Source organism: Mus pahari, chromosome 4 (assembly GCF_900095145.1).
Source record: "Mus pahari chromosome 4, PAHARI_EIJ_v1.1, whole genome shotgun sequence".
In the NCBI taxonomy this organism is placed as follows: Eukaryota; Metazoa; Chordata; class Mammalia; order Rodentia; family Muridae; genus Mus; species Mus pahari.
The window spans coordinates 61,057,875-61,070,266 of record NC_034593.1 but is presented as its reverse complement, the minus strand read 5'-3'; the positions used below and the strand labels follow the sequence as shown (position 1 = coordinate 61,070,266).

Below are 12,392 nucleotides of genomic sequence, written 5' to 3'. Positions count from 1 at the left end.
CCGCTTTTCTTGTTTGATCTGTATTAAAGATGTGATGCTCATTTTGATCAATGCATTCAGTTTTACACCCTCTCTCCTGTGGACTGTCTGTCACTCATCCACTGAATCCTCGCTCACCTGCAACCAAGAGACCCGTTCCCCACAGATCGGGGACCCAAAGTGAGGTCCAGTCTGTGGCACTCATACCGATACACGTCTGTATGAGGAGAGGAGTGGTGGTAGATCAATGTGGTAGCCACTCCTTTTGGGGCTTAAATTACATGTAAATTCTTAAGGTAAAGTAGGTTAAATGTCCTAGACCACAAAGGCATCTTGTGTTTACCTAAGCATGTATGAGCTGATCTGTAGACAGGCTGCCAGAAACACTTGCAGATAATTGTTCAGAATTACATTAAAAAATTGCAATATGAAGTATCTATAACTAATTCTATTTTTAAAATGGTGTTTACTTTTATTTTAATGTTAAAGTTACATATTCTTTAGTTATTCATTAAGCAGATATTAACAGAAGTGACTAGAAATGCTAAGTAGTTTTTTCTTCTGAGATAAAGTCTTCTATTCTACCCATAGTAGAATAGAAAATTTCTAAGTGGAATGTTCATTGATGAGTAGGAGCAGTCATAGGTATGTTCACGTTCCAGAGTTTATTAATTATTACTTTTGTAGTAAAATGATGAAATGTATATTTAGAAAATAAGTCTTACTTTAGTGGACACAATGATTATCTTTTGGCTTTATAGATTTTCTTTTTTTCAATGATGGAGCTAGAGATCCAATTCAAGGCCTTGTAACTTCTAGGCAAGAGCTACCACCAAGCTACCTGTAGCTGTTGGCCCCATAGATTTTCTCCTAGCCTGTCCGCAGAGCTCAAAAGAGGGTGTCAGATCCTTTGGAACTGGAGTTACAAATAGTTATGGGTGCTGGGAGCTGAACCCAGGTCTTCTGCAAGAGAAGCAATTGCTCTTAACCACTGAGCCACTCCAGTCCCTCCTTGGTTGTTTTCTTGGTCACATACTGCTCTTGAGTTTCAGACTTCCCGAGGCTGAAGTAGAAACCTGGGGTAAGTTGTTTAATATTAACAGTATTCATCAGAGGGTGCTGACATAGTGCTACATATCAGTTCTGTGCTGTCCTTTCTATGTTAAGGATCTAGAAAACTGCTGCTTAGTTTACAGACAAATGTTTGTAGTTAGTAACGATGTATTTATTAGCATTCTAAATAGCGGTAATTTCTTTGATAAAGAGTTACTTTGAGAGGGAGGCAGTGGCAGCACTCTGTGGTCAGAGGCAGAGATCACTGAGTTGCGGCCAGCCTGCTCTACAGAGCAAGTGTTGGAACAGCAAGAGCTACATAGAGAAACCCTGTTGGGGATGGTAGGGACTTTGAAACTGCTAATTATTTTTGCCTTGCTTAATTTTATTCTCAGACAAGGCTTATATTAATTATAAAATTGATAAATAATATTGTTATTTTTCCTAAATTTAGTTACTCTGTTATTATTATTTCAATCTTCTTTTAAAGGTAATACTACAGAACTATGCATTTAATTCCTGAAGTTTTAATTACTTGTGTACTTTTTTTTTAACAAGGCAGCCTTTTCATGCTTCATCTCTGGAAAAATCATTAGAGAAGTTAACTTGTCATAATTACCTATTTTAGAAGCAATAGTTCCTGATGGTTTATAAAGTGAGTTAGAGACTGCAGAATTTAAGGGCTGGGTGCTAATGTCTCAAATCAGAAAGTCAGCTTCCTTTGCAGAGTCTAGAAACTGGATATAAAAACATATCAAACCCGAATCACTCTAAAACTTGGAATTCTATGAACAATGTTAAAAATATCCTTGTTATTTTGTCTATACCTTTATGTCAATTACACTTTTTAAAAAAGTTTATGGGGCTGGTGAGATGGCTCAGTGGTTAAGAGTACTGACTGTTCTTCCAGAGGTCCTGAGTTCAATTCCTAGCAGCCACATGGTGGCTCACAACCATCTGTAATGGGATCTGTTACCCTCTTCTGGGGTGCATGAAGATGGTGACAGTTAAAAAAAAAAGTTTATTTTCTGGCATTATATATATTTTATTTATTGTATATGCATGTGGGTGGGAGCATGCCATGGCACACCTGTGGAAGTCAGAGTGTAACAGGCCTCCAGACCTTAGCACAACTGGTACCACGTTGGAAAGCACCTTTCAGGCCTAGAAACCCAGTGTATAGGTTGCAGCACCTGCTGAAACAGGAGCAAAGGCTAAGTTAACGGGTCCAGGAAAGTCCCCAGGTAAGAAGTACTAGCCCTGCTTTTTGGCTCCTGTAGTTCCATTTCCTGCTAACTGAGGTGGAACAGTCAGGATGTGGGTGTTGTGTGTGAAAGACAGAGCCATGGGCTCGGCCTGCATGATTTGGGCAAGCTTCCCCATATAAGGACGATTTTCACTTTGGCTTTAAGAGTGCCCCTATGGCAATGTCTGGTGCGCTTACCTTACATCATAAGTGCAGCTTACAGAAGTAGATTCTTCCCGGTGACCATGTGGGTCCTGGGGATCACACTGAGCTCACCAGGCTTGGCAGGATGCTCTTTATGTTTATTTGTTGATGAGGAAACATTAGTTTCTGATTTTTTTTTTTTTTTGATACAGGCTCTCTCTGTCCCTGGTTGTCCTTGAACTCCCGTTGATTCTCCTGACTCTGACTCTGGAATCTGGGGATGAAAAACTGCATGCCAATAGCCAGTCTTGTATTCACTTGTTGACTGTTAGAGCTTTTTACCTAGAATGCTTATAACTATTAGCTTTCTACATAGAAAGTGATAGTCATAACTCTCATTTTAATATTAAAGATGAATCTCAACTGGAGTGGGATGCAGTTTAATTTAGCTTAGGAATAATTCTTCCTGGTGCCTATGAGTAGTTTTCCATACTTGAGAAAAGTATGTAAGTAGTGAATAATTGAAAGTAAGCTCTACCCGTGTTACATTATACATTCTGATTGTGGATTAAGTTTAGATTAAAATATTCAAGTAAATATGCGAGTACAGAAATAGAATAATAAAAGATGGAACTGTATATGATGCAACTGGTGAAGAATAAACAAATGAACATGAATATCTATGATGCAAAGCAGAATGCACATTACTGTGAAGCTCTGCTGGAGATTGGGGAGAAAGTATTGATCGGGAAGGCCTTTAACAAACAGTGTAACAACTTTTTACTGGGTTTTTGAAGGACTTAGGTATGGAAATAGCCATATTTGTATGATAGTAGATTTGGTACTAGAGGAAATTAATTTGATCAGAGGCAGGAGGGGGTGGGAAGCAAGAAGTCGGGCAAGTGGAGCAGACATTTTGGCAGATTCCAGATGTGTAGGCAACAGTACTTGCAAATGCCATGGTGTTGGCAGCGTAGGATGAAGAATGAAGGGGTTCAAGTTTATTCTGTAATTTCTGTAAAAACCTTAAAACAGAATTGAGCTGACCAAGGTGGTACAAGACTGGAATCTTAGCATTTGGAGTGGGGTGCAGAAGAAGCAGGAAGAACAGAGGTTCAAGTCATTTTTTGCTACATAGCCAATTTGAGGATAACCTGGCCTACAGGAGACTCTAGTCTTTCAAAAGCAAACAGTTGCATCACACTTACAAAGCAAAACAAAACAAAATAACTAAACTGTTATAGGGAGCCCACTAGAGAAGACTACACAGACAGTCTATAGCCAGTGGAAGTCTTTCTTCTGTAAAGCTAAAGTTAACCTGTAAGCCCTGCTTGTCCAAGGACAGAAGCTTCCTGAAATACTGGGGGTTGGGGGAGACTCATGTAAGATAACAAGTTGTCCCAATTGTACAGGATGTGTTTGATCACACTAGGTGGGAAAATATGTAGGTAGGAAGTACATCAGGATCCATGTTTGTCCCCAGTTGGGTGAAGATGAAAAGTGTAAAGGTTCACCATTCCCCAAAGAGTGGTACCCTGGACTCAGATAGTATGTAAAGGCAGAAGTCCAGCATGCTGAGTCTCCCCATTACCAAGATAGAGAGACAGCTAAGTGAGCTCGCCCATTGGAATTCCGAGGTACATGAGCTTCATCTTACTCTGTCTCTAGGCCTTCCAGAAGCATTATCAGGGCGTGGAGGCTGGAAACTCTTGCTAAGGAATTCCGAGGCAGATGAGCTTTATCTTACTCTATCTCTAGGCATTCTGAAACCATTATGGGGCATGGACTTTTTCTATTAGTAATTGGCTTACTTGGGCTTGCCTGGACTCGCCCAGTTCTTAGGCCTGGCCTCCTTAACTGCCACTTTGAAGCCTGCTGTGGAGTCAGCCTGTCTCATCCCTCCCACTGCCCCCTTCAGTAATGGGCATCTCGAATCCTTGAGATGTTTGTGAGGCCCCATACACTAGCGGCTCCAGCCAGCCCTGTGTCAAGGAGAGAAGCTAATAACAGTGGCAACGGCCACCCTTTAAACCCAATTGTTTAGAGGTGCTAGCTGGTTGAAGATATCCTCTCCAGAGTAATAAGTCACTGGATACAAGCTGTACAAACATAAAGAACCTCAGTCGTATTTATAACCCGACCATAAATGCATGGGGTAAGCCCGAAGGTACAAGCGCACCAAGTATTCTCTGGGGAGAGCATGTACCCTGCAACAGTATGGGGTTACAGTGCAGTTTCAGGGTGGGAATAGGCTGGGGGTACCTTGTTTCCAATGAAGAGTTCCTGTCCAGTAACCAATAGCTTATACAGAAATAAAACCCAGAACATATAGATATAAGTATTTGCTAGTTTTTATAAATATCTTTTCAGGATGGGTAGAAGCCTACCCTACAAAGAAGGGACTGCCAACATAGTGGCAAAGAAGGCTTCTGGAAGACATCACACCTAGGTGTGGTTTGCCTACTCTGCTTGAGTCTGCCTACCTGCTGTGTTAAGTCTGGACAGAGGAGCTAAGACCTGGCAGAGCAGTCAGCCCTCCTGCCGGTCACTGTGAACTTGATGACAAGGTTGTTGTTGCAAGCAGGATCAAGAGCGCTAGAGTCCCAGTTTCAGTGGATCGACAGGGTGTGGGTGGCCTTCCATCATCCTTGTGGCAGTTCATCTAGAAGTCTCCGCTGCTGGGACCTCAACTTCTGAATCCTGTCTCTCCCAGCAGACTTAACCTGGGAGTGGTGTATCAACTTCCTGATCCTGTCCACCTTGACAGCTGTAGGTGTGGTCAAGATTGTGGTGTGAGGCCCTTTCCAGTGAGGTTCCAGAGTCTTGTGGTTATGTCTCTTAATCCAGACTTTGTTACTTGGTTCAAAGCAATGAGGGTTAGGGGGAGGAGCAGACTCATAAGCCTGGTGGATGGCAGCCAGAGTTGCTTCTGGACCTTATGGAGTGCTTCCAAGGATTTTAAAAACTTACGTTAGTCATATTCAGCTAAGATAGCAGAATGGAGGTTAGGTAGCATGGGAGGGGGCTTCCAATATAGGATTTCAAAGGGGAGGGGGAAACCTAAAGTATAGAGGATGTTCTCAGCCCTATATAAGGCATAAGGTCGGAGAGACACCAAGTCATCATCAGTTTCAGGGGTCAGTTTGGTCAAGGCCTCCTTCGGTGTCTGAGTTATTTTCTCTACTTGCTCGGAACTCTGGGATCTGTATGTACAATGTAATTTCCAGTTGGTCCCCAGAACCTGTGCTAGAGATTGAGTTACCTGAGAGATGGATGCTGGTCCACGGTCAGACCCAAGCAGGGTAGGCAAACCACACCTAGGTGTGATGTCTTCCAGAAGCCTTCTTTGCCACTATGTTGGCAGTCCCTTCTTTATAGGGTAGGCTTCTACCCATCCTGAAAAGATATTTATAAAAACTAGCAAATACTTGTATCTATATGTTCTGGGTTTTATTTCTGTATAAGCTATTTCCCAATTAGCCCCTGGCCGTTGACCCCTGATTCTGGTTCCTGGAGTGGCCCCTTGACTGGGGACTGAGGAGTTCACAATTTGGTAGGTGGAACAGCCTGAGAGTATCTGGTCAGCCAAGTATCCTAAGTCAAACATTTTGTACCTTCCCCTCATGGCAGTTCGTGAGGCTTGGTGAGTCTGATGGATGGGTTGCTTAGCAAACTCCTCAGGTAGGATGGTGCAGCCTTCAGAGGTCAGCAACTGTCTGACTCTTCTGTAAACTTCTTGGCATTCACCTGATGCCATTTGTCTTCAAAGGTATATTCCGGGATGGCTGGGAGCACAGGGTGCAGCAAAGCTACCAGGTTGTCAGCAGTAGAAGTTTGGGCTTTATCAGCTAGCCTGTTCCCTCAGGCTATTTCTTGTCCCTTTCTGATGCCCAGGGCAATGAATTATTTGAGAGGAAGACATATGTCTCCAATGAAGCAAGTATTCCTTCCTTATTTTTGATTTTTTTTTTCCCTTTGCAGTCAGTTATCTTCTCTCTTGGTATATGAACCCATGTATGTGAGCCATAGCAAAGGCATATCTGCTGTAGCTATGTCTCCCTTTGCCAGTTTTTTTTTTTTTGAGACAGGGTTTCTCTGTATAGCCCTGGCTGTCCTGGAACTCACTCTGTAGACCAGGAATCGCCTGCCTCTGCCCCAAGTGCTGGGATAAGCCTGGGTTAGAGCCTTTAGATTAGTTTTCTGGGCTGAAGTTCCTGGTGGCAAAGCAATTGCCCAAATAACAGAGTCCAAGTCCATTACCACCAGCCCTGCATACCCCATTCCATCTGGGTAAAGCTGCTCCCATCTGTGAAGTAGATACATTCCACATCTGGCCAGGGTATGTCAGTTAAGTCTGGCCTGACATTCTAGGTGTGCCTCAGAACTGTGGAGCAACCAGGCTGCACTGCCTTGCCCTGAAACAAAACAAAACAATGCACCAGAAAACCCTGAGTGGGACAGGAGGAGGAAGTGATTATCTGAGGAACTTGCTCTAGTTTGTTGTGATGAGAAGAGGAACTAGGAGGAGATTGGGATTTGTCCAGGGTAGCCAGTGAGGCTGTTTCTGGAAGGTCCTTTGTTAATGAGGGTAGAATTTAAGAGAAGCAGTGATGTGGCTATTGGGGGAGGGGTGGGGCATAGTTCTAGGAGGGGGCTGAGCAGGTGAGTACCCTGTAAGAGATAGAGGGCCAGAAGAATAAGGGATCCTGGTGGATCAATATAGAGAGTTTGTGTTTGAGTTTTTAGGTACTTTGGGGTAAATGGAAAGGTGTTGAAGATCAGAAATAAAGGCGAAAATTTAACTTGGGAGTAGTTACATAGGTAAAGATGAAGAACTGAAGTCATGCAGAAGTGGGGAGGTAGCAGAGGGTAGAACCTGAGGAAACAAATGCTGTTATTTAAGTTTTTTGTTTTGTTTTGTTTTTTTAATCCTGACCCAGTGACACATATAAGCAAGCTGCTTTGCTGGAATGAGGCCCACTTGATTATCTGTCTTTTGCAAGTAGAGTGAAAGCAAAATGTGATTTTTTTTTTTAATTTAATTTTTTTTATATACTCACTTTACATTCTGCTTACTGCCCCATCCCAGTCACCCCTCACACATTTCTTCCCCCCTCCCTTTCTCCTCTGAGCTGGGGGGGGGGGTCTGGGTATCTTCCCCCTCCCCCCATCCTGGCATTTTAAGTCTCTGTGAGGCTAGGTGCTTCCTCTCCCACTGAGGCCAGACAAGGCAGCCCATCTAGGAGAACATATCCACATATAGGCAACAGCTTTAGGCATAGCCCCCCCCCCAACCCCGCCCTGTTTCAGTTGTTTGAGACCCACATAAAGACTAAGTTGCACATCCTGATGAGTGGAAATGTGATGATTTTTGACAGGATCTTGCAGAGTGACCCGCTTGTCTGAAGGCACTGTGGAGCAGTCCTGCTTCAGCCTCTGCATGCTGGGATTACAGGTGTAGGCCACTGTGCTTAGCTGGCAAATCAGTTCTTTCTACTGTGAACAGCAAAGGAGCGAATGTTGACAATTGGTTTACAGAGCCTTTGCTAGTGCACTGGTTAATAGGGACTGTTCAGTTAGTGCTAGGTTCAATTCTAAGTATTTCCATCCACTCTGTAAATCCATATTAAAATCTAGGCAAAGACAGCTACTGTATCATCACATTAGTGAGTATTTTGTTTCTAATACATCTTTTAGTAACAGAAAAACAACACTTTTAGGGGACACTGTTTTGGTATGAATGTGAAAAACATGGTACGTTTGACCAGGTACTTCCTTAAAACAATGGAAATACATTTTCTCAACTCCTCTGTGGTTTAAAATGCTTTCAAGGGTTGAAAGAATTTAGATAATTTGTTTTACAGAGAGATAAGGGTCTGACATTTAACACAACCCCAGGTGCATGTGGTTTCTTAAAAAATGTCAAAAAGATCACATGACTTTAGTGTACTAAGTCAGAAAAACAAGATCATGAGTGTTTTAACTGAAATGGAGCATAAAAATTTCCTTAACAAAAAGCCAGAATTTATTACAAAATGATTATGTATTTCTCTTTTTGTTAATGATAAAATTAATAACATCTTGTTCCATACTTGACTAAATTCTTATTTTAAAATAATTCCATCTGGAGCCTACACGTATTCTTTTTCGACTTTGCAGACGGAAGGACAGCATGGTTAGTGCCTTACTTGTTTGTTTTGTGATAGCATCTTGATAGAGAGCCCTGGCTGGCTTTGAACTTGGAACAGACCCTTGCTACACTCTTAAGTGGAAGTAAGAGAGACTCATCATAAATCATTTTCTCTGTAAAGCTGTTCATCTACCTAAATAAACGCTGTTCATCCAAAGCACCCACATCTTAGCTAATATCTGATTGAAGGAATGTGGTTTAAAGGCTTGTTTATAACACAGAAAATACATGTTTCACTTTCTCAGCTTACTTTGTCTTATTTTCTAAATCACCTTTCTGAAACACTATTACTATTTAAAAAACTGTACAGGCAGGAAGTAAATTGTGTCCTTGTCCTCACACTGTAGGTGAGTATTCTGAAGGAAGGAAGGCTCATAAACAAGGAAAAGGTGATACGGCCCCCTAAGAGGCCCTCAGCTCAAACGTCAGCGGGGAGGAGGACGGACACATCCCAGGCTCCTCATCCTACAGCACAGCTAAAGGCCGAAAGTCACATCCTGTGCAGCTCAGCGGGAGCTGGGCTACAGAATTGTTTCCTTGGCGTAGATGTTTATTATCAGTTAGTATATATAACTCAGCAAAGTGTACTTTTACCGACACTTGTGAGTATATGATAATTTATAAATTAAAATGTATTAATTTCCCCTTTGCACAAAAATATAATAATGGAAATTAGAAAGCACATACTAGTTTACTATAATCCTAACTACATTCTTTGTTTTCATTTAAATGTTTTGAGAATTTTATACATGAGTATAGTGTATTTGCTTCATTTCTTCCCTGATCATCTACCCTCTCCTACTCCTCCCACGCCCCTACCCTTGAAGTCATGACCTGTTCTGTAATTATTTTTAGTTTTGTTTTTTACGTTTTGTTTCTAACAGTGTCTCACTGTACACCATTGGCTGGTACCGAACTCAATATGTAGATCTAGCTGGCCTTGAACTCAGAGAGATCTGCCTGCCTCTAACTCCAGAGTCCTGGTAATAAAGGCATATATCACCACCATGCCTGATGTTGTTGCTGTGTATATACAAAATGTACTGTTGTACACTGCCTGCTGAGTTCCTTTAGGAACCTGTATGCCAATCACTCGAGACTGCATAACTGTCAGGGCTCCTCTCAGCAGAAAATGTATTTTTCCTCTCAACAGCCATTGTCTTGTAGCTCTTCATTTGGGGGTGGAGTGTGATGAAATTTTTCCTCATCCACATTGGCATGTGGACTGGTTTGTGTATTATACAGATGTGGACAACCATACTGTTTAGACTTCATGACTGCAGTCATGTCTAGAAGACAGTATCGTCCATCAGGTGTCCTGATCCTCTGGCTCTAACCATCTTTCTACCTCCTCTTCTCTAATTTTCTCTTGGCTATTGTCTTTTTTTTAATTATTTTATTAGATATTTTCTTTATTTACATCTCAGATGTTATCCCCTTTCCTTGGTTTCCTCTCTGACAACCCCCTATCCCCTCCGCACTCCCTCTGCTTCTGTGAGAGTTTTTCCCCACTCACCCACCGACTCCCGCTTCCCCGGCCTGGCATCCCCTACACTGGGGCATCTATCAAACCTTCACAGGACCAAGGCCTCTCCTCCCATTGATGCCCGACAAGGCCATCCTCTGCTGCATATGCAGCTGGAGCTATGGGTCCCTCTATGTGTACTCTTTGGTTGGTGGTTTAGTCCCTCCCTGGGAGCTCTGCAGGTACTTGCTGATATTGTTGTTCTTCCTATAGGGTTGCAAGCCCCTTCACCTGCTTCAGTCCTTTCTCTAACTCCTCCATTGAGAACCCTGTACTCAATCTAATGGTTGGCTGCAAATATCCACCTTTGTATTTGTCAGGCACTGGCAGAGCCTCTCAGGAGACAGCTATCTCAGGCTCCTGTCAGCAAGTACTTCTTGGCATCCACAATAATGTCTGGGTTTGTTGTCTGTATATGGGATGGGTCCCCAGGTGGGGCAATCTCTGGATGGCTTTTCCTTCAGTCTCTGCTCCACACTTTGTCTCTGTATCTCCTCCCATGGCTGTTGTCTTAGTTGGGGTTACTATTGCTGTGATGAAATACCACAACCAAAACAAGAGGATGCCACGGCACTGTTCGTCATCAAAGGAAGTCAGGACAGGGACTTGAACATCGTAGGAATCTGGGGGCAGGAGTTGATGCAGAGGCCATGGAGCGATGCTGCTTACTGGTTTGCTCCCCTTGGGTTTCTGAGCCTGCTTTCTTATAGAAGCCCGTACTACCAGCCCAGGGATGGCACCACCCAAAATGGGCTGGGACCTTCCACTTAAGTCAGTAATTAAGAAAATATCTTACAGGCTTATGTACAGCCCATCTTGTGGAGGCATTTGTTTTCTCAGTCAAGACTCCCTTCTTTCTGATAACTCTAGCTTGTGTCAAGTTGGCATAAAACTAGCCAGGATAGGCATAGTGTAGAGACTGTGCTGTAGATGTACCAACTGGGGCCTGGCACACCATGGTTCTTTATTCTCTGCATTTTGACCATCTGTGGATCTCTGAAGTCGCTTTCATCTGCTGCAAAAAGAAGCTTCTTTGCTGAGGGTGGGAGAGCTGCGCTTGTCTGGCTGGCACTGCTAACTAACTGCCTTCTAACTAAGTCCCGCTTTTCCCTGTCAGTCTTTATCATGAAGGACATTTGGAGTCGCTGCAGTTTGGGTTTACGTCCTTTAGGGAGTTTGTTAGAGTTGAAGGTTGCATTTGAAGGTGGTTTGTTTGGTTTTGTTTTTTGAGGTGAGGGTCTCACTCATACTATAGCTTGGCTGGGACTGTTGTTAACCACAGCTAACCACAGTCCTGTTATGATTCTTTTGCCCCAACCTCCTGATGCGAGATTCCAGGCAGGAGCCTATTCAGTCTGGCTAGCAATTTGCTGCTGAGCCCCAGGCCTGCCCCAGGCCTGCTCCAGGCTCCTGGAGAGGACATTCTAGAAGGACAGAAGGAGGAGGCACAGGGTTTGAGTTTGATCACTGAGTAGGCCTAGGTTCGTGGGTTGTTGTATACAGAGAAAAGCCTGGGTGCTGTGGACTAAACAGGATGATTAGAGACTTGATAGCATTAAGTGAAAACTGTGGAGCCATCCTGAAGAGTTGGTATGGTCGAGGGGTAAACTAGACTATCCAACCGCTGTGAGCCATCGACACTTGTTTATGCATGCACTTATTTGGAGAAAATGAACATAATAAATGGTAATTTGTTTTAGTGAAACTCACTTTCTGTTGACTGTAACATGTTGAATTTTCTCTCCAAATACATAGTTAAATCTTATTGATTGCCCAGTGTTAGGCTGGAACCCCTGCTCTTTCTTTGAACAAGCTGGCAAACCCCATCTACCCTCCTCCCCTCAATCCCGCCTGCCCAGAAAGAAACACTACTTCCCATCTGCTTGGAGAAAACTCCAGGCTAACACATCCTTACTCGCCATCTCTGAGTATCTGGCAACGCACCCAAGAGGGCTCACCCAGGGGCTCAGGGTTTGACCAGGCATGATCCCAGTGAACCTACCCGAGAGCTGCTGCCTAATAAACCTGCCTTTATCTACTTTTAATCTGGTCTAAATCTGGCCTGTATCTGCATCACAGAGGGAGAGAAAATACCTGTCACCTATGGATCAGCAAATTCAGATTTTATTTTCCTGGGAATTTAAATTTCTTTCTTTCTTTCTTTTTTTTTCTTTTAAAGATTTATTTATTCATTATATGTAAGTACACTGTAGCTGTCTTCAGACACTCCAGAAGAGGGAGTCAGATCTTGTTAC

General features: G+C 43.0%; 1 protein-coding gene across 3 annotated transcripts in view; it reads left to right on the top strand.

Annotated features, from left to right (window-relative positions):
• Ift80 (intraflagellar transport 80) overlaps positions 1-12,392 on the top strand; it is a 98,163-nt gene that overhangs the window by 20,657 nt on the left and 65,114 nt on the right. The gene's annotated exons all lie outside the window — the stretch shown is intronic.